Source organism: Macaca nemestrina, chromosome 5 (genome assembly GCF_043159975.1).
Source record: "Macaca nemestrina isolate mMacNem1 chromosome 5, mMacNem.hap1, whole genome shotgun sequence".
Classification (NCBI taxonomy): Eukaryota; Metazoa; Chordata; class Mammalia; order Primates; family Cercopithecidae; genus Macaca; species Macaca nemestrina.
In genome coordinates, this window is record NC_092129.1 from 105720825 (window position 1) to 105747672 (window position 26848).

General features: G+C 35.2%; 2 long non-coding RNA genes across 3 annotated transcripts in view; one reads left to right on the plus strand and one right to left on the minus strand.

Annotated features, from left to right (window-relative positions):
* LOC139363362 (uncharacterized) overlaps window positions 1-7293 on the plus strand; it is a 41228-nt gene extending 33935 nt beyond the window's left edge. The window contains exon 3 of the long non-coding RNA XR_011623598.1: window positions 6942-7293. This is a non-coding gene — a long non-coding RNA (uncharacterized lncRNA). The remainder of the gene's footprint in view (window positions 1-6941) is intronic.
* Window positions 352-26848, minus strand: LOC105495642 (uncharacterized). Of its 2 annotated transcripts, none has more exons than XR_011623596.1 (3): window positions 25276-26848; window positions 16423-16548; window positions 352-2734 (listed from the first exon to the last, which is right to left on the minus strand). It is a non-coding gene; the product is annotated as an uncharacterized lncRNA (long non-coding RNA). The 2 variants fall into 2 exon arrangements; XR_011623597.1 differs by lacking the exon at window positions 352-2734 and adding an exon at window positions 10104-16279.

Below are 26848 nucleotides of genomic sequence, written 5' to 3' on the forward strand. Positions count from 1 at the left end.
TAGGATTTATGTAGGTGGAGAGGTAAGGAATGGCACAAAAGTTCAAGGAGATAGCAAGAACAACAAATGACACAGAAAAGTAGTTTGCTGTGTGCAGAGGCCCAGAAGCTGCTGCATAAAACTGGAGCACTCAGGATGGACCATGAGTGTTCAGTCAGTAGCAGATCATGGAAGGCTTTTTATGTCACCCTAAGGATTTGAACTTTTCCTTATGGCTGAAAGAAACATAATAAGATTTACATTTCATATCCACCATTCTGGTGGCTGTGTGGAGAATGGATCTAGTTAGAAGGCTACTGTAAATACAGCAAAAAAAAAAAAAAAGATAATGCATGGAAGTTGGACATAGACTAGAAGACACAGATTCAAGAAATAAAAAGTAAAATTGTCAAGTCCTAATGAATGTGGAAGCTGAAGGGGAGGAGGGAACCACAGATAATTCTAAGTTGAGGAACAGATGCACAGTGATAACACAGAATCTACAGAGATGGGAGTTTGCTGAGTTGGTACCATGAAGATTTTAATTTGACATGCACTGAGATTGAACAGCCCATGAAACTCATTGACAGAAATAATACAACCAGCAGTTGGAATGAAGAACGTGAGTGTCAGGGGAAATATCTGAAAGGGAGATATAGGTGGTAATGAAGATTCTGAGAGTAGATGAGATCACTCCAGAGTGTGTTTAGTGAGAAGAGCAGTGGTGTAAGGAAGGAACCCTGTAAATCCCCATGTTTAATGTTCTGGGAGAGGAACAGGACTCTAAAGGAGATGAGCCAGCAGAGTCAAAGAGGTTTGAGGGAAAAAACAGGGACACACCTTCTTTCTACTTTTCCAATCACCACACTGCCCTTTCGTCCTCCTAATACATGGCCCATACATTTATGGGACATTGACTCAGAATAATGGCAAAGTTCCCTTTACATTTTTGGACTCTGAAATGTTCTCATGGCCTGAAAACTCATTGTCCCCTAAATTGGACAAAATTCAGTCCTGTTCTCAAAGTCTGGTTAGGTCAACAAACTGGGTGGGCTGCTCAATTATTTCTATATAGGTGGATCCTATGCCCTGAGAGGATAGGCAGTGTCACTTACCTACCAACGTACATGAACCAAAATTAATCCACAGCCTAATATTTTCATACCTGGTTGTGAAGACCCAGCTTTCCCTTTATTGTCCCTTTAAAGCAAAGTGGGGACCAATTCTGCCAAAGACCCGTGTATACAGGGAGGGCTCGGAAACTGCCTTCCTCCCTAGCCATCAACAAATTAATTACTTGTCAAATTGCATCATGACAGAAATACATCAGAAGTCTGGAGAAATAAAGAAATAAAAAGAAAAGTAGGGCAATACTAGAGTGATTCTTGTTGCCATAGAATTTTAAAATATAAGTTAAAACAATACCGCCACTGAAGCAAGTAACTTGTACACGATGGAGTTATTCTTTATTGAGGGCTTGCTCAAAACAAATATTTTCACATTTAATAATCAAAATAATGCTTTGAATAGCAATTTATATAATCCCATTTTTAAAAAATAAGCAACTGAGACTAACTAGGAATTCAAAGCCAGACAATCCAGCAATCCCATGACTGAGTCATAATAGTTTGTTTTTGCATTGCTTTAAAGAAGTATCTGAGACTGGTATCACTTTTAAAAGACAGGTCTAGTTTTATTTTTCATACTGCTGGAACAAACATATCCTTACATCTCAGCACAGTTAATTCTGTGCTAGAACTTTTTAAAAGGCAAAAATTAAAAACAATGGATATGAAAACTGAATATATGATGAATGCCAAGTCAAAACAAAAAGAAATGGCTATTTCATTGGGAAAGCAGTGTGAGTTTATTTTAAAGTTAATATAGACCAGGAAATTTCAGCCATAAGGCTCAATGGGATCATGATGAAAAAAATTTTTATAATGTCAACTGTACTCAAAAAAGGCATTTAATAAAAGGTTGTCAGAGTAATAAAGAAGAAAATTAGTTAAATACATTAAAAAGGTGATTGCATACTTTTTAAGCAATTAGTCATGAACTTCGGATGAGCAGATGATGAAAGAAAAAGGTGCCAACACACTCACTGCCCCACCAGACCAAACAGAGGATAAGCTATGCTATTTGTAGACTAAAGTTCTTGTTCTAATTGTGAGCCCTGTGCTTCCAGAGTCTATATGTAAACTACAAACCTTCCTAAGGCAAGTGGAAACCTTGCATACAAAGGGCAATCATCCATTTATACCCCTGGAAGATCCATCTTGTGAAAACATATTCTACACTCTCACCACTCTGGAGAGATTTTTGTTCTTGTAAAATTTGAGAATACATTTTTACAGCCTGGAGTCAAGTCCTCCTGTGAAGATGGTGACTTTTTAAGAAACACATCAGCAGTCTGTTGTTTGTCTCCTGCCAGTGCTGACCCTTCTTGGGTTTAGGATGACCATTTTCCGAGAATAGAAAATCTGGGCTAAATAAGAAATACTCTTTAAAATTGCTTTATTGCTATGTTGGTTTTTCTTTGTAATTATGGTTGAGTTATTCCATAAAATTTGCTGCTACAATAGACTTATAATGGCAATACAGTCCAACCAATTTGTTTTTTACTGGAGTAGATGGTAAATGGGCCACGGAATATAAACTTGTTTTGCTGGAGATGCTGGTTAGGTTTTCCAGAAGCTGTTGGTTGGGTTTTCCATCAGAATTGGACTACAAGCAAGGCTGAATTTGAGGTATCCTAGAAATAGCATGAGAAAAATGCCTTTTTAGCCATATTTCCATCTTAAATAATGAGCAGAACCGTGCGTTGAAAGGGAATCATTTGTGTTGGACTCAAGCAGTGAAGGAGGGAAAAAGAAAAAGAAAAAAAATATGGAAAGACCAGAACAAAAGTAGGCAGAATGCCTGGAAATAAATATGAATATACATATAATTTTAAAATTTTAAAACTATAGACTTGAAGAAATAGAACTCTCAAACTCTGAAGACAGGAGTCAACTGGCATAATTTTGCTTTGCAAAGTGATATTGCAGAAAGTGTGGATCCATCAGTACTTAATTTGAATCAGAATTATAGCATATTAGAAATTTGGATCTGTCCATTGTTATAAAGGCTTTTATTCCATTCATAGACAATATTTTATATATTGAAACTTAAAATTTGTTTTAGTTTGTCACAAATAATATTTTTATTTTGCCTGCATATTCATATCTTCCTGTATTCTAATTTCCCTCTATCCTTATTAAAAGTGAGATAATAGGCTTAATAAAGTGTCTATCTCAGGTAGGTCCTGAATAAATGTTAATTCACTTTCATTCTTCCAAATTTCTTTTGCTTCAGTCTCTGAAATTCAAGTTCATAGTTATAAAGAGAGTGTAGCAATAATTGAACATATGACACAGGGCCAAGGACCACTGTGTCTAAAACATGTAATAAAAATTTTACCCACTCCCTCTCTGAAATTTATATTCTGCCTATTATTATAAATGTTTTATTCCATTCACAGACAATGTTTTACACATGAATGAAAAAGTAACAAAAATGCTGACTCAGGCATGAATATAGCACTTGCTGTAAATAATGGAGGAAATAGGCCGGGCGCGGTGGCTCAAGCCTGTAATCTCAGCACTTTGGAAGGCCGAGATGGGCGGATCACGAGGTCAGGAGATCGAGACCATCCTGGCTAACACAGTGAAACCCCGTCTCTACTAAAAAATACAAAAAACTAGCCGGGCGAGGTGGCGGGCGCCTGTAGTCCCAGCTACTCGGGAGGCTGAGGCAGGAGAATGGCGTGAACCCGGGAGGCGGAGCTTGCAGTGAGCTGAGATCCGGCCACTGCATCCCAGCCTGGGCGACAGAGCAAGACTCTGTCTCAAAAAAAAAAATAATAATAATAATGGAGGAAATAATACGTAGACCAAAACTCCACCTTCTGAAATAAAGCACAATCAAATGCAATATTAGAGATAATCCTAGATATCAAAGGAAGGATACCAGAAAACTGTAGGTACAAAAAAGACTTCCCTCTTGTTCTTTTTGACACATTATTTGAGTGATCTTGGGACATCTATTTAACCCTCTGAGGCTCAGAGTCTACTTGCATAAAATGAGAATAATGATGTGCATTGGTTGTGATAAAGATTAACTCATGAATGAGAAATCACTTTATTCAACACTAATTACATGTCAGTAGTGTTTGAAGTGAGATCTTGCACCAGCAGTTTCAGCAACATGTTATTAGAAATGCAACTTCTTAGGTCCCACCCCCAGACCTACTGAATCAGAAACTCTGGGGATGGGGCCCAGCAATCTGCTTGAAAAAGCCTTCCTGGTGTAAGAACCATTGCTTTTCCAAAAATCTATATCTTGTCATTTTTATCATGGTGAATCTATACATGAGGAAATAATAATAATAACAGTTCAATTATAAAAATATAAAATATGCATAGATTTTTATCATTTAATACATGTAAGAACTAATAAATTGAATTTACCTGATTTTATACAATTTTTTAAAACAATTTTAAAATTATACACATACACGTAGAATTTACTCATTGATTTCACTTATAAATTTGGAGATACAGACCTATCAAACAGTAGAAAATTATTCAAAGGATCGGGTTGAAAACCCTTTAGCCAGTGTCAGAGCTTGCTGGGCACTATGGTCACTTAGTGCCTATGTATCACCTGGAATATGAAGACCTGTCTAGCAGGCATTTTGTTGTGCTAGAGTTTCCAAATTCTAGATTCCCTCCTCTTTCAACACTCTCAATTTCTTTCAATTAACATGACTTTTCTCTTGTCTTTAATGATCTCTATGTTTTACTCTTTTTTTAATAAAATAGATTTTATTTTTTAGAGCAGTTTTAGGTTCACAGAAAAATCAAGTAGAAAGTACAGGGTTCTCCCATACCCCCTATTCCCACACATGCACAGCCTCCCCTGCTATCACCATCCTGCACCAGTATGGTACATTTGTGATCACTGATAACCCTACATTATCCCATCAGCACCCAAAGTCTGTAGTGCTGTACATTCTATGAGTTTGCCAAATATACAGTTGACCCTTGAACAACAATGGGTTAGGTACCGTATGGGGCCCCTGCACAGTGAAGAATTCACATGCAACTTTTGACTCCTCAAAAACCTAACTACTAATAGTCTACTGTTGACCCAAAACCTTACCAATAACATGAACAGTCAACTCATATTTTGAATGCTATATGTATTATATGCTGTATTCTTACAATAAAGTAAGCTAGGGAAAATAAAATATTATTGAGGAAAGTTATAAGAAAGAGAAAATACACTTACTATTCATTTAGTGAAAGTGGATCATCATAAAGGTCTTCATCCTCATTGCCTCCACATTGAGTAGGCTGAGGAGGAGGTGGAGGACAAAGGAGGTGCAGGGGTAGAAGATGTGGAGGAGGTGAAAGGGGAGGCAGTGGAGGCAGGTATATGGTGTCACTTTATGGAAAACGATCATAATTTCTCTCTGACATTTTTCTAAAAATGTTTCAGTATGGCACCAATCCTTTTATCATTTGCTTCAGATTTAGTGCCAGTATCATCGAAGGGTCTGTGCTGTAAAAGAGGTAGTTTTGAATAATCAGAACCATTCTGCTAGATATCTAACGTCAACTTGTTTTATAGTGCTGCTTCTTTTTTTTACATCTTCTTCCCCATCATCTGCACTGGTTTGGAAGTATTCATGTCTATCAGGGAATCATCTGTTTGCTCTTCTGGTGTGGTGTTTATTCACTCTTGAATTTCTCCGAGACTCATATCTTGAAACTCTTCACCCCACCCCCTGCAACCTCTTTTGCCATCTCCACAATCTCTTTCACGATTTCCTTTACTGGCTCTGTTATAAATCCTGTTAAGTCATGCACAACATCTGGACACAGTTTTTCCCAGCAGGAGTTTATTGTTTGGGGCTTGATGGCTTTTATGGATTCTTCTGCAACAACAATGGCAACTTTGATGGTGTATCCTTTCAAACTTTCATTATATTCTCTCTCTCTCTCTCAGAGTTCTTTCCTCTATAGCGTTGGCAATCCTTTCCATAGAGGACCATGTGTAATGAGCTTCAGAGATCTTTATGACCCCCTGATCTAGAGGCTAAATTAGACACATTTGGGAGCAAGTAGACCACTTCGATGACTTCATTATTGAGCTCATGTGGTTTTTAATGATCAGGGGCATTGTTCAATATCAAAAGAACTTTAACAAGCAGTGTCTTACTGGCAATGTACTTTCTAACTTCAGGGAGAGAATCAATCCATAAAAAGAGTTCTCATTGTCCAGGCCTTTTCAAGGTACAACCAAAGGACTGGAGGCTGGTGTTTATCTTTTGCCTCGGAGGCTCATGATTTAGTAGCTTTATAGATAAGAGTAGTCCTGATTATAAACACAACCGCATTTGCTTAAAAGAGTAGAGTTAGCCTGTCCCATTCTGTCTTAAATCCTGGTGTTCACTTCCCTTCCTTAGTAATAAATGTCCTTCTTGGCATTTATTTTTCCAGAATAGGGCAATGTTGTCTTCATTAAAACCCAATTCAGGCAGATATCCTTTATCCTCCATGATTTTCTTAATGGTGTCTGAAAATTCTGCTGCCTGTTAGTCAGAAGAAGCTGCTGCTTCTGTTGTCTTAACATTTTTAAAGTCACCTTTTTCTAAAATTATCAAACCATCCTTCACTGGCATTAAATTCTCCAGCTTTAGATCCTTCACCTTTCTTTTGCTTTAAGTTGCCATACAATGACTTCATTTTTCATATCATATTAGGGTCTCTAGGTATGCCTTTCTTTCCTGCACCCACATAATAGCTGCATTTGGAATATGAGATAAAAATTTATTTTGTAAAAAGTGCAAGGTTTTTGTGCCTGATGGCACAGTGCAGCAAGGGCTTCACAAATTTTCTTTTCTTTTTTCACAGTGGCCCTTAAGCTGGACTCATTTATCTTGAAATGGTGGGTAAACGCAGTCACGGACCTCAATCTACAGTATGTATGAAGCAATTCAACTATTTATTGTAAGTCATGGCTTTGCTTCTGGAGAGCACTTCCAGCATTACTACTGGCACTTTCTATGGATCCCATGGTGCTGATCAAGGTTTACAGTATTGCACTAAACATGATGAAAAATACATGAGAATGGCTAGAAGGTACTTTTTACTATGATACACAATTTAGTGGAGACACAAACTGCCCAAGCAAAGATGATTAGGCACAAACAGCATTTTTAAGTGGATTCTCTCAACACTTGGGCTCACCAAAAAAGCAATAGTCAGTAGGTAATTTTTTTTTTTTTTTTACACTGGGTCTCACTCCCATTGCCCAGGCTAGAGTGCAGTGGAGTGATCACAATTCACTGCAACTTTAACTTCCTAGGCTCAGGTGATTTTCCCATTTTAGCCTCTCGAATAGCTAGGACTGCATGCATACCATCAAGCCCAGATAATTTTTTGTATTTTTAGTAGAGACAGGGTTTCGCCTTGTTGCCCAAGCTGGTCTCAAACTCCTGTGCTCCAGCGATCCACCCACCTCAGCCTCCTAAAGTGCCGGGATTACAGGTGTAAGCCATTGTGACTAGCCCCAACTTTTTATTTATTTATTTAGTATAAACTTCAGGATACAAGTGTAATTTTGTTACATGCATACCTTGTGTAGTGGTGAAGTCAGGGTTTTTAGTATATCCTTCACTTGATTAATGTACATTATGCCCATTTAGTAATTCATCATCCACTCTCCCTCCTCCCCCTCATCCTTCAGAGTCTCTATTATCTATCACTCCACACTCTACATCCATGTGTACACATTATTTAACCTCACTTGTGAGTGACAATATACGATATATATATCTCTGTATGTATGTATATAGGTGTGTATCTATATGTATATATCCATATATACATATACATATAAATCATGTACATATTCATGATCTATACATGTATACATATGCATATGTATATATGTACGTATATATGTATATATATAACATTTTCTTTATCTAATCATATGTTGACAGACACTTAGGTTGAATCCATGTCTTTGTAATTGTGAATAGCACAATAATAAACATACAGGTTAAGATGTCTTTTTGATAAAATGATTTATTTTCCTTTGGGGATATAGTCAGTAGTAAGATTGCTGGCTATCTATGCTGGCTATGGTAGTTTATGTTTTTGGTAAACTACCAAAAATATGGTAGTTAGAACTTATGGTAGTTCTATTTTTAGTTCTTTGAGAAATATTTATAGATTTTTCCATAGAGGTTGTACCAGTTTACATTCCCAACAATGGCATGTGAGTTTCCTATTCTCCACATCCTTGCCAACATCTTTTACTTTTTGTCTTTTTATTGATAGCCATTCTCACTGACATAAGTTGAGGCCTCATTGTGCTTTCGATTTGCATTTCTCTGATGATTGGCATTCTGAGTAAGCCTGTTGGTTGTTTGCCTTCTTTTTAAAAATGTCTATTCATGTCATTTCTCCATTTTTAATGGGATTATTTAGTTTTGGTTGCTGTTCTTGAGTTCCTTTTAAATTCTGGATATTAGTCCCCTGTCAGATGCATAGTTTGCAAGTATTTTATTTTATTCCACAGGTTCTCTGTTTACTCTGTTGATTATTTCTTTTGTTGTGCAGACACTTTTTCATTTAATTAACTCCCATTTGTCTATTTTTGTTCTTGTTGCCTGTGCTTTTGAGGTCTTAGTAATAAATTATTCCTTAGACCAATGTTTACAAGAGTTTATTTCTAGTGTCCTTCTAGTATTTTCATAGTTCCATGTCTTACAATTAAATATGTAATCCACCTTGAGTTGATTCTTGTATACCTGGTGAGAAATATGCGTCTAGTTTCATTCTTTTGCAAATGGTGATTCAATTTTTCTTTCCCAGTACTTTATTGAAAAAGGTGTCCTTTCTCCAGTGTGTGTTTTTGTTGGTTTTGTCAAAGATCAGTTGGCTGTAAATGTGTGGCTTTATTTCTGGATTCTCTATTCTATTCCATTGATCTATGTGTCTGTTGTTATAGTATCATGCTGTTTTGATTACTATATCCTTACAGTATAATTTGAACTTAGGCAGTGTGAGGTCTCCAGCTTTTTTTTTTTTTTTTTTTTTTTGCTTCCATACGAATTTTAGAATTGATTTTTCTAATTCTGTGAAAAATGACATTGATATTTTGATAGGAATTGCATTGAATCCATAGATTACTTTGGGAAGTATGGTCACGTTATGATTTTTATTCTTCTAATCCATGAGCATAGAATGTTTTTTCATTTTTCTCTGTCAACTACAATTTCTCTCATCAGTGTTTTGTAGTTTTCCTTATAGAGATTCACCTCCTTGATCAAATATACTTCTAGGTATTTTAATTTTTTGTAGCTATTCTAAATGGGATTGGTTTCTTCATTTGGTTGTCAGCCAGATCATTATTAGTGTATAGAAATGCAAATGATTTTTGTACATTGATTTTAGATTCTGATATTGACTGAATTCATTTATCAAATCTAAGAGTTTTGTGGTGGAGTCTTTAGATTTTTCTAGTTATAAGATCATATCATCAGAGAACAGGAATAATTGGATTTTGAGAGTTTTCACCTGCTTGAAGAGCACAGATTGCACATTCCTTTCCATGGAATGCCTCTTATGATCCTTGGAGAGGGAATTTAAAAAGCTGTTGTAACTGGGTTCCCCTTCACCTGTGAAGATGCTGTCTCCACCATGACAGTCCAATCCACTGTAGTCTCTTTCAAGCATTTCACCAACCCTGGATGCTGAATTAGCTCCTGATTACTATGACAGAGATATTTAAATCTTTTAGTTCTTTATAGTTTGTGGTGTATGTGTTTGTGTTAATAAAGCATTTCTTTAACAGAGAAAATAAAAACAATTACAAGTTGGTGGGGATGTGGTGGTGTGCACCTGTAGTCCCAACTACTCATGAGGCTGAAGCAGGAGAATCACTTGAACCCGGGAGGTTGCAGTGAGCAGAGATTGCGCCACTGCACTCCAGCCTGGGTGAGAGAGCAAGACTCTGTCTCAAAAAAAAAAAAAAAAAAAAAAAAAGTGAAAGGAAGAGATTTGTGGAGGGTCAGGGAATGGAGCGGACTGGGGAAATACACACACAGGCCCACACAGACACATGCACCCACACAGGCACAGAAGGAAAGGGTTGAAATAGGGATAGAGTGCACAGCAGGACAGAATAGGACCCCCATATATTCTAAAACAGCCTCTCCTTCTCCTTTATATCCCCTTTCTCCAGTCCTTCTGCACACTAGAAACACAGTATGTTTATATTTTATGGTCAAACTATTTGGAATTTTGTTGTCTGGCCCTCAGTGCCTTGTTCTTATCCTTACCAGGATCATGGTTCCATTTCTCTTGCCCCTGGTCCTCTCTGATCTTCTCCATGGTTACTTAATGTAGTTGATTCTTTCCTCTGTGGTCTTCCCCTGACCCATTTTCAGCCTCATGGCCCCATCCCTCTCTCACTGTCTGTGGCAGTTTCATATTTTTTTAGATGAATTTTCTCATTAAACAATTTTTTTAAGTGCCATGCCTGATGTGCTTTCAGGTGCAGATGGGCGGCCACCCAACAAAGGTCCTGTGCCTTGTGAATATGGTGCTGCCTGAGAAGCTGCTGAACATTGAGGAGTATGAGGAGATCATGGAGGCCATGCAAGATGAGTGTCACAAGTACAAAATTATTACAGTTAATTTTATGCAGTTATAATTTAATACTGCATCTTTAATTCTGTTATCTCTTAACTGAGAATGGCACCATGTATGGTCTGTAAGTGTTTGTATGCATATTTTTTGATAAATGTTAACTTTTTATAATATATTTGTGTATATTTAATGATTTTAAATGATAAAATAAACTGGTATCTACATATATATTTTATACATTCATAAAATAACGTTTTCTTAATTGTTTTATTTTTAGGTCACACAGTTCCCCTGCGAGTTTTTTTCACATTGTCACAAAACTGAAAAGTATTTTCAATATACTTATTGAAAAAATAATTCCTATATAAGTGGATCTGTCCATTTCAAATCCATGTTGTTCAAGGGTCAACTGCATAATGATATACATCTGCCATTAGAATATTCTACAGGGCAGCTCACTGTCCAAACAATCTTCTGTGCTCTACCTATTCATTCCTCCCTCTCCCTAACCTCTGAAAAACACTGATCTTTTTACTGTCTCCGTTGACCATATGCCTATTCCTGAATGTCATATAGTTTGAACCATATGGCATGCAGCCTTCTCATATTGGCTTCTTTCACTTAGTAATACACATTTAAGATTCTATCACGTCTTTCTCTAGCCTGATAGCTCATTTCTTATTAGCTCTGTATAATCTTCTATTGTCTGAATGTACCATAGTTTATTCTTCCATTCACTTACCAAAGAACATGTTGGATGCCTCCAGGTTTTGGTACTTATGAATAAAGTTGCTATAAACATTCATGTACTAGTTAATATGTAGACATAGATGTTTGACTTATTTGGATAAATATCATGGAGTGTTGTTGCTGGATCATATCATAAGGGTATGTTTTGTTTTATAAGGAACTGCTGCACTTTCTTCCAAGTGATCACACCATTTTGCATTTCCACCAGTAATGAATGAGGGTTCCTGTTCTACGTCCTCACCAGCATTTGATGTTGTTGGTGTTTTGAATTTTGGTCATTCTAATAAATGTGTAGTTGTATCTTATTGTTTTCATTTGCAATCCCTTTAGGCATATGATGTTGAGTATCTTTACAAATGATTGTTTGACATCCCTATGTATTCTTTGGTGAGGTTTCTGTTCCAATCTTTTGCCCATTTTTAATTAGGTTGTTTATTCATGTGTTTTATTTTTAATCTCCAAATGCCATTTAAAAGAGACTACAGAATCACACTAAATGTTCCATATTTTAATACAGCTTGAATATTACTTCAAAAAAAGCTTCAGGTAAAATAAATAACATCCATACTTCCTCAATGCTATAAATTTATCAAATTAAGTTTTCACTAAGCAAAGAGTTATTCATTGAATGTTAAATAGGCATTTCCATATAATAACTCTTTCCATCCACTTTGTCTAATTCTTTCTCAGCAAGATATAAATTAATGTAAGGGTTTTTAAATGTAATTTAGCAATCATAGCAAAAACTTGAAAAATAATCTGGGTTCTAAATACAGAAATTGAAGTTACATAGGATTGAATTCTATCTCCAAAATCAGGCAAGAAACAGGAAGAAAGTAAACAGCAAGAGCAAAATCAGAATCCAGACTCATTTTATGCTTTACTTTCTAATGTACTAATAAAAAGAACTTCCAAATTTCTATATATGAAAGTTGAGAAGGTGACAAAATAGAAGATGGATTCAGAATCACTGTAATATATCAAGGTTTCTCAATCTCAGCACTACTGACATTTGAGACAGATAATTCTTTGTTGGATGGACTGTCCTGCGTATTGCAGGATGTTTAGCAGCATCCCTGGCCTCTACCCACTAGATGCCAGTAGCATGTCCTTTAGTTTTGACAACCAAAAATGTCTCCAGACACTGCCAAATGTCCCATTTTTGTGGCGGGGGTGGGAGAAAATTGCCACTTTACTATATTAGATAATTATTTCTTCTCCTAGAAAATAAAGGTCAAGAAGTTAAAGTTTAAAGAAAAGGTAACCAAAAATATATCCGATACTTTTCATCTTTTATTCTATATCAGGGAAACTGTATGAAATGTATAAGGAACAATCCATTAAATATAAATCTGTCATTTGATTCAAATAACTGGTCACAACATGTGTGCATGAGAAATGTGTGTTCTGTGGTTTTTCTATGATTGGTGTCTCAGAGGCACAGCTGAGAGGCATAAATCACAGGATGATGTCAATCACTGGTTTGGCAGTACAAAGGAACAAGACTGATCTAATACCCAGACAAAAAATGACACTTTTCAAAAATATATCAGTTACTTCCAGTTCTTTACATGTTTTAATTGATGCTCAAACTTTTGGTTTCATCTTCCTCAATTGTTATTACTATATTTTACTAGCATAGTTCCAAGGATGTTTCCTGGGAGAGATTATTGGCATAAATGGAGGAAAGCGAATGGGCTTTCAGGAAAAATAAATCTAGCTTTGAATTCAAAGTTTATACTAGGTCCTTGGGTCTCCTCTTTTCTCTCATCGGTTTCCTTTTCCCCATTTGAAAGAAAATAATACTAAAATCATGGGTGTATTAGTCAGGGTTCTCGAGAAACAGAAACAATAGGAGAATTGGTTTATGGATTATGGAAGCCAAGAAATTCTTCAATCAGTTAAGCCAGAAAGGGAGAGAGAGCAACACTGGTGTAAGTTCTGGAGTCAGAAGGCCCAAGAACCAAGAGGTCCAATGTCCAAAGGCAGGAGAAGATGAATATTATAGCTTGAAAAAAGGGACAATTTGCCCTTTCTCTGCTTTTTGTTCTTTTCAGGCCCTCAGTGGATTGGATGATGTCCAGCTGTTTAGGCAAGGGCATCTTCTTTACCCAGTCTACTAATTCAAATGCTAATCTCTTCCAGATGTGCCCTCATAGAAACACCCAGAAATAATGTTTAACTGGCTATCTGGGCCTCTCTTAGTCCAGCCAAATTGACACATCAATTAACAATCACAATGGACATAACCCAGGATTACTTTGAGGATTATATAGAGGATTATTAAATGTTCCTTCACTTAATAACATTTTACTGAGAACCTATTAGGTACTAAGCACTGTTCTGCTCTTGTGTGACTTACAAAATAGTATCATGGAGACAAAAGTAAATAAGTAAATAAATCAACAAACGAGTTTTAAATGAAGGATACAGAACAATGCCAAGTTCCAGAGAGGGAGGGTTCCAGTTGAGACATGCTTTAGATATCATGGTTAGGAAGACCTACTACCCTGAGGCCACTGACTGGCTACCTGACCCCAGGTAAGCTCCTCTCTTTCCTGTGTTTCTATTTAAGTAACTATAAGATGAAATAAATTTACAGAATTGTTGTTAGCACACAATAAGGGGCAAGTAGCACACAATAAAGTATTGTCTATTATGATTACAGTATTAAATTTTATATAATTCTCAACGTAAAGTTTGGATATCATCACTCCCAACAACCTCTTTCGTGGATTTCATAAAGTTCAAGTCTGAAAAACTCCTCTCTGGATTAAATCAATAACTCTATCTTTATATTTAACAAGACTGATCTCTTTTTTTTTTTTTTTTTTTTCTTTTTTTGAGACAGAGTCTTGCTCTGTCACCCAGGCTGGAATGCAAGTGGCATGATCTCCACTCACTGCAACCTCTGCCTCCTGGGTTCAAGTAATTCTCCTGCCTCGGCCTCCTGAGTAGCTGGGATTAACAGGCGTCCACCACCACGCCTGGCTAATGTCGTGCATTTTTAGTAGAGACAGGGGTTTCACCATGTTGGTCAGGCTGGTCTGGAACTCTTGGCCTCAGGTGATCCGCCCACCTTAGCCTCCTAAACTGCTGGGATTACAGGCATGAGCCACCGCACCCAGCCAACAAGACTCATTTCTGACAATGTGTTAGATGCCACAGTAACATTTATCACAAGTTATTCAACGTGTGACAGCCACCTTGAGGACAGTCCATAGGGTTTACAACTCATCTCTTGAATAGGTTTTTTTTTTTTTTTTCATGTTGGTTGAATGAACAAAGAAGGAACCACTGACAAGAGAAATTTCCTGCTATATTTTCTTTAAGATCCACCTCCATTCTCTTCCTCCTTTGCTAGATCTTGCAGATGAAATAGACTCTATTCCAAACAAGACAAAATAATTATAATATCTAATCTTTCCAAAAAAGGCTTCAGTAACAAAACACACATATTTACTAAAGTTTCCAAGTACTTCCAACTAAGGTGTAGTGTGATCATTAAAGGAAAAACATCAAAAAGTGTAAAAAATATTAGGTAAATACAAATTAGGAGTAGAAGGCTTAAAATTTTAATCCCATTTTTATCAAGAGTAATCCACTAGGTAAGGCATTCTATATATCTGTATATAAGATGAGGATAAATAATTGTAAGATGAACTAAATCTATAGAATTGTTATTAGAATTGTCTCATATTATAGACACCCAAGGACCTGCAGGACAGTTGACCCGATTTTACACAGTGCAACAGCACAGTTGCATTCTGGCCATTTTGACCGTATGACTCTCAAATGATCCCTTCTTCATCTTTACAGACTTGTGACAGGATAATAAGCTTGAATACCTACTGTAGTTAGATACAGGCTATATATACTCTTTTCTTGTACCAGTAACTGACCAAAGGCATAACCTAAACATCCTATTTATACTATAGAAGAGGGATGTCCAATCTTTTGGCTTCCCTCGGCCACATTGGAAGAAGGATTGTCTTGGGCCACACATAAAATACACTAACACTAACCATAGCTGATGAGAAAAAAAAAATTCAACAAAATATCATAATGTTTTAAGAAAGTTTAGGAGTTTGCATTGGGCTGCATTCAAAGCAGTCCTGGGCCGCACATGGCCCGTGGGCCACGGGTTGGACAAACTTGCTCTAGAACAACCAGTTGTTCTCATCAGGATGACTATCTAGCTGCCTCCAGAGTTGCCCTAAATGTAGCTGACTTGCAGTGTCAACAAATTTCAGTATAGTTAGATACACGGGTACAGTGCCTGCATATTATTAAACCATTGTTCATGATACCGCCTCCTCTAATTCTGCCTGTTAGAAGTTGTATATTTGAAGGGTGTGCATCAATCATGTTAGAAGTTGTATATTTGAAGGGTGTGCATCAATCACTGCAATGTAAAAAAAAATCAAAACGCTTTTTAAGAAGAAAATTTTTTAAAGCCGTAACTAGTTAGTACACAATAAAGTGTGAGCTGTTATGATTGTAGTATTACATTTTACTTAATTCTCAACATAAAGTTTGAGTAGTATTACTCTCAACAACACTTTTGTAGGGGGCTCACGTGTGTAATCCAAGCACTTTGGCAATCCAAGGTAGGTGGATCACTTGAGGTCAGGAGTTCAAGACCAGCCTGTTCAACATGACAAAACCCCGTCTTTACTAAAAATACAAAAATTAGCTGGGTGTAGTGGCATGCACCTGTAATTCCAGCTACTCAGGAGGCTGAGGCACAAGAATCGCTTGAAACCAGGAGACAGAGGTTACATTGAGCTGAGATCATGCCACTGCGCTCCAGCTTGGGTAACAGAGCGAGACCCTGTCTAAAAAAGAAAAAAAAATAGTAACAACTCTTCTGTAGATTTTATTAATTTCATTTAATTAATTAATTCACTTTTAATTCCTAGAGCATTCTAAGAAAATCCTAATTTTAATAATAATTATGTATTGGACACATGTAACTTACCATGTACCAGGCAACCTTCTAAGTGCCTTACATTAATTAACCATCATGTGGAAACTATTGTTATCTTCATTGTATAACCAAGCAAACAGGCACAGAATCGTAAATAACTGGATCAGGTTCACACGCCTAGAAAGCAGTGAAAGGGAGACAGATTAACACCTAAGTAATTTGGGTCCTGAGTCAATGAATTTAGCCCCTATACTATTCTGCCTTAAAAAAGCAAATTACTTCAATATCACCTTCAAGTCTTAGTGTTATACAAATCACAGGACTTTTACAACTGGTAGTAATATTGATATTTTGGTCTGAAAAAACTCCAGAGAAAACAGATATCAATTTATTACTTTCATGGACAATAAAGCAAATATTTAAAAATAAATGCCCCTAATCCCTCAAAGAGACCTTCACATGTGGCTTCAGTTTTGCTTTTTGTTTTTGTTTTAACATGGTGTAAGTGTAAACAAATTACACAGTATCGTAAATTAATTGCCTTGGGATAGTTTGGCCGACTTTATTAAGAGCATCAAGTCACTATTTCAGTGTTTTTGTTAGCTGCTAGTACATAGGATTGCTGGGTTAGAGAGGAAAAGAAAGAAGATGTGAAGTCAAGAGGAATACGACAGAAGTGAAATGTGACATTTACCAGCAAAGTACAAAACCAGACACTTAAGACATAAAAAGGAGAAAAACCTATTCACGGCAAAAAGTATTATTAGGGAAGAAATATAAAGAGCTCACTGAAATAATAGAAACTGAGAAATTATTTTAAGATATTCAGAAAATACTGAGGTTTTTTTTGTTGTTGCAGAATTTGCTCTGTTTCGTCACATATGTCTTCAAGGCCCTATAGATCAACATAAAGGCTAAGCAGTGTCTGGTTTCCTCTGCAGCTGACCTCCACCCAGTCATTACCTTTTATGAACCTTTAGGATGTGAAGTAGGATTGGAATGACAGTGCATCATTTCAACAAATCCTTTGCAGTATTTCTGGGAAGAGCAGATACATTGGCTTACTTCATTCAAATGATATATTTTTTGCATAAGTAGTTTAGAAAAAGGAATACAAACTGGTCCATTTGAAAAAATATTTCTGCATAAAACAGCAAATTTTTATGTTATATAAATGTCACTGAAAGGAAAGATTTGTGCTGAAAGTGGAGCAATCCCAATGACTTTGGATGAAAGCACATTTTACCTTTGAGAAAGTTACTATGAAGTTAAGTATTGGGAATCTCACTGTTATTTGAGATGCTAGTCTCCAAACGGTTTGAAGAAATTGCAAGGTTGAAGGAAACTACAGTGAAAGTTCCAATTCAGTTTGAAGGAAAAAAAATGAAGCATAGAGGGAAGAATACAGCAAATATTTCAAAAGAAGAACATTTTCTTCCAAGCTTGGTAGCCAAAGCTAACTTTGCTCCAAAGACCTCTGAGACATGTGACCTATGGCCTGTGAAAGATTTATATTACTTATACTTTTGCAGGTTGTTTGAAAAAGTTTCAGTGCAATGTCAATCGTGGTCAGTATATAAATATCTGAGTTTTCTTTTTATAAATAAATCCCAAACTAATTTTGAGAGTACCAATCCCTACTCCTTTCTTCTATTTTTTCATTGTCATGTATTGTCTTATATGTGAAAAATAAAAAGTTAGAAATCAGACAAATATTCTCCACCCCAGATATAATTAAAATTAACTAATTCAATTATTGCTCAATGCATTTGTCCATACATAATTGAGATCACACACCATGAAAACTGAAAAAGTGTTTTCCAACATCATCTAATGACTGAATAATATCTCATGCTATTTTAATAGGAAATATTTGGTTATTTTCAATTTTTGACTGTAACATATAATGCTATGGTGAACATATTTTCACATGTATTATTTCCAGCATTGTGATTTATTTTATTCAAATAGATGTATAGAGGGGAGAAAATGCTTAATGTTCACTCAATGAGTTCATTTATCTTAAAATCCTGTATTGATGAGTTAATGTATATCTTCAAGTAATTTTTAAAGAGGGTATAGTTTTTACATTTTTTTGAACCTATGGGAAAATGATATTTCTCTCTTGTCTTCACTCATAGATGACTCTGTAGAGATTACTTCATAGTTTCCTGATATTTAGTGTCAGGGTGGTGAAGTTTGACGTCAGCCTGAGTTTTATACCAAGATGCTTGTAAAAGCCTTTTGTAAAATATAAAACAAAATAAACTTTGTAAATCCAAAATGTTACAGGATGAGATAAAGTCTATTTTCATTGATTTTTTTCTTTTTTTTTTTTTTTTTTTTTTGGAATTTAACTGGTCCTTTTGATTTGTATTTCTAGGCCTTTTTACCCTTACAAAAATTCCACCTCAAATATCTTTCTTCATCCTCTGTCTCAACTGTGACTTATTCAGAAGCATATGTAATTCTTAGGCTGGATCTCCATTATCTGACCTCTGCATCAGCATGTCCCTTTATACTTCACCTTTTTGTTTAACAGTAATAGTTTCAAGGGGTCCTCCACATCAGTGATTCAACTTTTTTAACACTATCAATTCTGTTGTTTCCTCTAATAAATGGGTTCATTCATATAATTAATTATATTCTTGATTTTTAGTTTTTTAGAACTCTTCTTTATGTCACAAATCTACAGTGGATATCTGCATAGGTTCCTGAATCCAGCTTTACTACTTCCTAGCTATGTAACCATAAGAAAAGTTTTTAGATATAATAAAGTTTTCTCTAAACCTTCTTTGAAGAGGATAACAATAGTACCTTCCAATGTTTGTTGTGAGGATTAAGTGAAATAATCTCTGAAAATGCTTTATATAGTGCCTGGCAGTTAATAAACAGCAAATACTACTTCTGATTATTGTAATCATCATTGTTGTTAGGTCATCGTATATGCACGTCAGTGTATTCTCTCTGTAAGGTTTTCTCCTCCCATTTCTGCTTGAGTTTATAATACAATACAGCAATTCTATACTGTTTCCATTTTTATTGTTTCAAGTCTATTTTGGTTGCAAAGTCCAAGAAGATAGGTTTGTAGCATTTAAGCCTGAAGTCTCTATACCTCTTCATCTTAGTTTGCCAGGCTTTGAGTAAAATGGAAGGTCACTTGATTTATTCTACATCTCAGGAATTCATTCTGGATGAAAAATATTCTGTGGCCACCACCACAATTGTTATGTGAATACAAAGTTTCAAGTAAATTAAAATCACCAATTTTAATTGGTAATCCCAATTAAATAATAATACCAATTAAAATTGGTAGAATACATTCTACCAAAATGTATTCAATAGAGTGACAAGGAATACATCTAATGTAAAAAAGAGTTTGTCCTGACATTTTTATTAAGAGTGGATAAAAGTATACAAAGTACGCTATTAATTCCATTCAATAATAAATTCAGCTAGTATTTATTAAGCGCTTATCATTCGCCAACCTGTTAAAAGAGCTTCCTGACTTCATTAGTGTTTTAAGAGACATGGTTTTCTTGTTCTCAATAATTCCTGGAATGTAAACTTCCTGGGAGGATTTAAAGCATGTGACTGGCCACCACAATACTACTTGGGACACATGTTTTCCTAAATGTTGCTTCTCCTGATTCAACCAGTGTTATGCACTACTTGTTAGAAAGAGAAGAATATCATCATTCAGTTGATTTATTGATAGCATATCAAAGAAAAGCAATAACCAGAGATAATTAACAAAAAAATCCTATACTTTTAAAGCTCAGAGAGTGTACATCTTTACTTTCAAATGATGGAAATACACTTGCAAAGTGATGATAAGAAGTAGAAACATACAAAGCAGAAAGATTATAGTCTGCCTTATGAATTTCAGAAGTTGACAAAGTGGTGACTACTTTAACAATAATAACAACTAGAATGAACCAGAAGATAATACTTACCTCCAAGGCCCTAAAATCATAAAATCTTTCTAAATTTAATGAATGTCTATGATCTAAAAATAGGTTAGGTCTGCATTAATTCTGGTTTAAACATCATGGGGAACAAGACAGAAAATTTCATAAGCACTCTATAAAATATTCTGAGGTCATCCAATATAGCATTATTTTTTGCTGAGTCCAGACTTAAATTTGTAAGTTACTGTTCTCTCAATGAGAGAAAGCCCTATAACCAAAGTATATAAAGAAGATCCATTCCTAACAAAAGCAAAGAAAATTCTTCGTGAGAAATCTGCTGAATTAGGCAATGTGCTAACAATTTAAAATACTTCACAAAGCAATCAAAGCAAATATTATATATTCATGGGATATTAGAACCAAAAGTGACTTTGTGAAAAACATTTAGTCTAGTCCTTTTATTTTGCAGGTGGAGTCCCTAAGGAGCAATTGTAACACAGTGCCTTGCTTAAGATTCCTGTCATTTTGAGTGAACCAGGACACATCACAAAGTTGCCAGGACTACGAAGTGTAGACTACACCTGAAGCCACAACACAATTATACACTTGCTATCTGAGGTCATACTTACCCTAATATATCTAAATGGCCTGTGATTGAAGCCTTTGGCTAAATTGTTATAACCAGTTCTTCAACAACTATACGTTGGTAAAGAAAAACCTTCAGAATAAACTGGAATTATATTGCTAGTCTAGAGTATCAGTATCTTCTGCAAATAAATACAAAACGCTTAACAACACAGGACACTCTAATAAGTTTCTCTAAATATATTTATGTGCATTATCTCCAATCCAGGCTTCTCTTCTGTAACTCATATTTAGAAATTCAAATTCCTTAACAACAACTCCATGTGAACACATCCTCCCCTCTTTCAGGTGGTAACTCAATTGACATCTCTCAGTAAGACCTTCTCTGACCGTCCTTTCAAAAATTGCAACATACTCCTAGAATCCCCACCCACCTTCTCAAATTTATTTTCCTCCAAATCACTGATCACCATCTAACACATTTTATATTTTACTTACTTCTTTTATATATTGCCTCTCTCCCCACCTATATTCCTGCACCTAGTACAGGTTCTATTGTGAACATGCAATAAATATGTTTTTGATAAATACATGAGTAAATTAATTAATTAATTTCCAAGAGTCATATATTTACAAGTAAAGAGTGTTTGATTCTCCTGTTCTTCTAAAGATTCTTTGTGAATATTGGTTGATCTGATTATTTAAATGGAGTCATTTTTTTCTAGACTAATGTCATTGTATAAAGCAATATTGCTCTGTAGATTGAGCTATAGTACATGCCCACACTATGTAATTACATGATGATATTGAGCCCTTGAAGAAAAGAAAAAAATTATGCTCTTGATAGAAAATACATAACGAAAATGACAATTTTTCTAGTTATTTTCCTATTTGATTTCAGTCTAGAGTTAATCTGTCTTCAAACTAAGATGCTATTGCCCAGCTTAGGACTTTCCTCTTTATTTATATACTAAAGCTAGAATTATCTTCAAAGTATCAAAATGTCTTTGAAGAGGTGGGACGTGAAGAAGTACTTCTGTTCCGTGACAGCACACAGGGTTTTCTTCATGTTTTGCCCACTAAAATCCACAGTGAAATAACAGGAAGAAAAACGCCACTTTCTAAAAATAACATAATTCAATCCAAATGTCCATTCATTTTCTTTATTCATGTTAGAATTTATTTCAAAGCACACTTTGAGGTATTTTAGATTCACAGGAACTTCAATATGTTGGGACATAGAAAATTAAAATTAACTTTTCTCATAGTACTCTGCTCCTCACTTCAAGGTTTATCTTTTTTTATTCTGGAACAAAAAGTCTGTGACAAGACTTCTCCGAGTAATAAAAAGAGCCAAGAGGGCACTAACTATAGATGAAACCTTTTTCCTCTACCAGAACTTACTACTTCTGTAGCTTTATTATAAAAAAGTGTTTTTTCTTTTATTTGAAGGAAAAATATCGATATTCCATTTCATGAAATCTGATTTGAAATTGAGAAGTTCTCAGATATATAGTTTCAAAAACTATGGAAAGCTTCAGTGGGTGCATAGCTGAGATGCTGAAATCATGTGGAGAGTATTGAGCAAGGTGTGAATGAAGGGCAATTAGAGTAAGTTGCATGTGAATATGTATGACGTATATATGCAGATATTTGGATGGGTGTGTGTTGTGTATTTGTGTACGTTTCTGCACTATAAAGAAAACCATCCGCCCAGGCACAGTGGCTCATGCCTTTAATCCCAGTACTTTGGGAGGCCGAGGCGAGCGGATCACCTGAGGTCAAGAGTTCCAGACCAGCTCGACCTATGTGGTGAAACTCAGTCTCTACTAAAAATACAAAAATTCGCCAGACATGGTGATGTACGCCTGTAATTCCAGCTACTCAGGAGGCTGAGGCAGGAGAAGAATCACTTGAACCCGGGAGGCAGAGGTTGTAGTGAGCCGAGATTACGCCACTGCACTCCAGCCTGGGCAACAGAGCGAGACGCCGCGTCAAAAAAATAAAAATAAAAATAAAAAGGAAAGGAAAGGAAAAGAAAAGGAAAGAAAAAGGTCCAAGACCATCACGGAGATGAGGTGTTTGAAAATCAAATTTTAAAAACATAGTAACATTTATTGAGCACTTTTTCTGGACAGACAAGACAAAGTACTTTATATATAATATATTGTTTCATTTAATCTTCATATTAGCTCTTTTGAATGGGTTGGTATTAATCATTTTACAAACGAGGTTTGTATTAGTTTCCATGGGCTGCTATAATGAAGTACCACACACTTGCCTTAAAATAACAGAAATTTGTTTTCCTGGTTCTGGAGGTCACAAATCTGAAATCAAAGTATCAGCAGCTTCAGGTCTCTCTGAAGGTTCTTGGGGAGGATCTCTCCTAGCTTCTGGTGGTTGCCAGCAAGGCTTGGCATTCCTTGGCTTGTAGAAGAATACAATCTCTGCCTCCATTTTTACTCAGTATTCTCCTCACATGTTTGTCTTCACAACTTCTTCTCTGCGTGTGTTTCTCTTGTCTTCTCATAAAGATAACAATCACTTTGTATTTATGGCCCACTCTACTTCAGTAGGACCTCATTTTAAGTTAATTAATTACATCTGCAAACACCTTATTTCCAAATAAGATTATATCCTGAGGTTCCAGGAAGCACATGAATGTTGTGGGAGTGGCGGAAGTTTGTCAATCCAATACAAGGTTACCGAGACTCAGAAAGACCTCAGGTAACAGAATTATCAATTTAACAAAATCATATAAGTATGTTTTATATGTTTAAAGAAACAAAATCTGAGATTTAATATATGGATTAGAAAAAAAGAGATTAAAAACAAGCCTTGAAAAATAAAAACATAAAACTTTTTAATTTTATTTATTTATTTGAGATGAAGTCTTGCTCTGTTGCCCTGGCTGGAGTGCAGTAGCGCGATCTTGGCTCACTGCAACCTCCACCTCCCTGGTTAGAGTGATTCTCCTGCTTCAGCCTCCTGAGCAGCTAGGACCACAGGTGTGCACCACCACGCCCATCTAATTTTTGTATTTTTAGTAGAGACGGGTTTCACCATATTGGCCAGGCTGCTCTTGAACTCCTGACCTCATGATCTACCCGCCTCAGACTCCCAAAGTGCTAGGATTACAGCCATGACCCACCACACCCAGCCTTATGTTTTTTATTTCAATAGGTTTTTAGAAAACAGGTGGTGTTTGGTTACATAAATAAGTTCTTTAGTGGTGGTGATTTCTGAGATTTCGGTGCACCTATCACCTGAACAGTGTACACCAAACCCAGTGTGTAGTCTTTTATCCCTCATCCTCATCCTATCCTTTCCCTGAAGTCCCCAAAGTCCATTGTATAATTCTTATGCCTTTCTGTCCTCATAAGTTAGTCCCCACTTATGAGTGAGAACATACGATGAAAAACATAAAACTTTAAAAATAACAACTATAACAACATGTAAAATACTCAATGCACAACACATTTGCTATAGCTGAAAATAAAATTAATCAATTATCTTAAATTTTCCATAATGTAGCACATCTAAATATACAAATAGAAAATATGATAAAGAGCTAATAGACATGGAAAATAAAGTAGGAAAGTTCAATATCCACTTAAATATTTGTAGAGAAAAAGAGACAGAAAATTAAACACAAGAAACATTTAAAGGGATCATGGGGAAAATAATTACAAAACTAATAATTAATTAATAGTTATAGAAAAGGTAATGGATATCAAGTAAGATAAATGAAATGAAAAACACATCCAGGCATGCCATAAAAAATTCTTACAAGCAGCCAGAGAAGAAATACAGATCATCTTCAAATGAACAACAATTATGACAACTGATTCCTCAACAGCAACCATGGAAGTTAGAAGAAAATAAAATAACTTCATTATGTTAATAAAAAATTAATGTCAAACTAGAGTCATTAGTGTTTATGTGTTACATCTGTTTTAAATTCTTTCATCTTCAGCCTTTTTGTGTATTCATATTTAAGGCATATCTTTTTAAAAACAGCCAATAATTGAATTCTGTTTTACTCTACAGCATATTACTCATTTATTAGAATATTTAGTCCACTTACTATGTAATGTAAACACTGACATATTTTATTTTAAATCTATCATATTACTATTTATTTGTATTTATTCCTCTTGTTTTGTCTTCCTCTTTTACTTCTTTCTTGCCTTCTTTGAGTTAAAAAAAAAAAATTTCCACTTTCTTTCCTCTATTGTTTTTAGTGGCACATTTATTTACTATTCTTTCAATGAATACTCTAAAGTATATGATTTTCATAGCCCCAAACTGTGAGACTAACAAAAGCTTTGCTCAACTTCTCAGTTTTGCAGACCTAAGGTTCGTCAAATGCTTTGAGAAGAACAGTAGTGAGTAATGTTTGGCTCACCTCAATTCAATTCCCTTCTCTTCGGGATCTTGACCACTCACATTTTGGCTGCTTCAGTACCCCTTTAATGGCTTCAAACACATGTTTTATATTTTACCCAGCTTTTTTAGTTGCTCTCGGAGGGAAGATTGGGTTTATACAATCCAATCCATAATTCCTAGAAATAGAGACTTCAATATAGAATTTGATACCTAACAAGAATATACTTTTAAAACAATAATAAGATTAAGAGTGTTATAAACAAACAAGCAAAGCCTGAGAGCATTTAATCTAAGAGAACTTCATTAAAGAAAATTCTAAAGAATGTGTTATAGGCAGAAAAAAGGTGCTATTTCTTCCAAACTCATAGAAATTCAAAGAATATAAATGAAAGAAAACTTTTGATTTATCTAGTTTTTAAGGGCAGTAAAGGATTTTAGAAACTAAGAAAAAGAGAAATACACAAAAAGAAAAACTAAGATGATATAAATAAATCCAAATTTATCTAAACCACAGTAAATATAAATAAATTTAACACCATTTAGACACAGTTGACAGATTTTTAAAATATATCTATATGCTGAAGATATACACCTAAAAGATACAGAGTGGATGAAAGTTAAAGCACAGAAAAAGATATATTTCAATACTAGCCAAAATAAAGTGGGAATAACTATATTTCAATCAAACAAAATAAACTCTAAGGCAAAGATATTATTGGATATATAAAGACACTATACAATGAGAGAAGACTAGATTTACCAGGAAAATAAAATCATTCTAAACTTATATCCACCTAAAATATAAAAAAATAGAAACTGAAAATATTTGTAAGCAACAGAAATACAAGAAGAAATTTGCAAAATTTACTATCAGAGTGGAATATTTTAGCATTTTTTTAGTAACTTCTAGATTTAACAGATAAAATGTCACTGAGGACATAAAACACTTGAACAACACTATTAATCAGGCTATTTTAGGTTACAGTGTAGAAACAGTGCAGAAACAAGTAAATCCTGAAGCCTCAGTGACTTACAACAGAAGTTTGTTTCTCCTCATATTAGTCATCAAGAATTAAGAAATTGTGATTTCATCCATTTTATGGCACTGTCATCTTCTAGGGCCCATTGGAATTCTATTGAGCCTACTAGGTCCTCTGCATTAAACTGGCCAAAAAGAGATGAGAAAGAAGGAAGAACTTTCATGACATTGTAAAGACAAAGACAAAAGTGCCTTATGTTACTTCTGCCCATTTTTCTCATGGACAGAATGCTGTCATAGAATCCTAACTTAATTGAAGGAAGACTTAGAACTGCAGTCCTCCTTTGTATCCAAGAAAAAGAAATAGGATTGTTGAACATTTAACCAGTCTTTGCTACAAACACAATTGCTAAGTTTGATGTAATGGAAAAACACAGAACATTTCATCAAGGTAGAGAACATGCTTTCTTTTAAGGACACATAAAGCATTTAGGAGAGGTGATCTCATACTTGAACACAAAACAAGTCTCAAAAATTCCAAAACACAGTATCGTATAGATTATACATTAAGAACTCAATTTAAATAAATTAGAATTAATAACAAAAACACAAC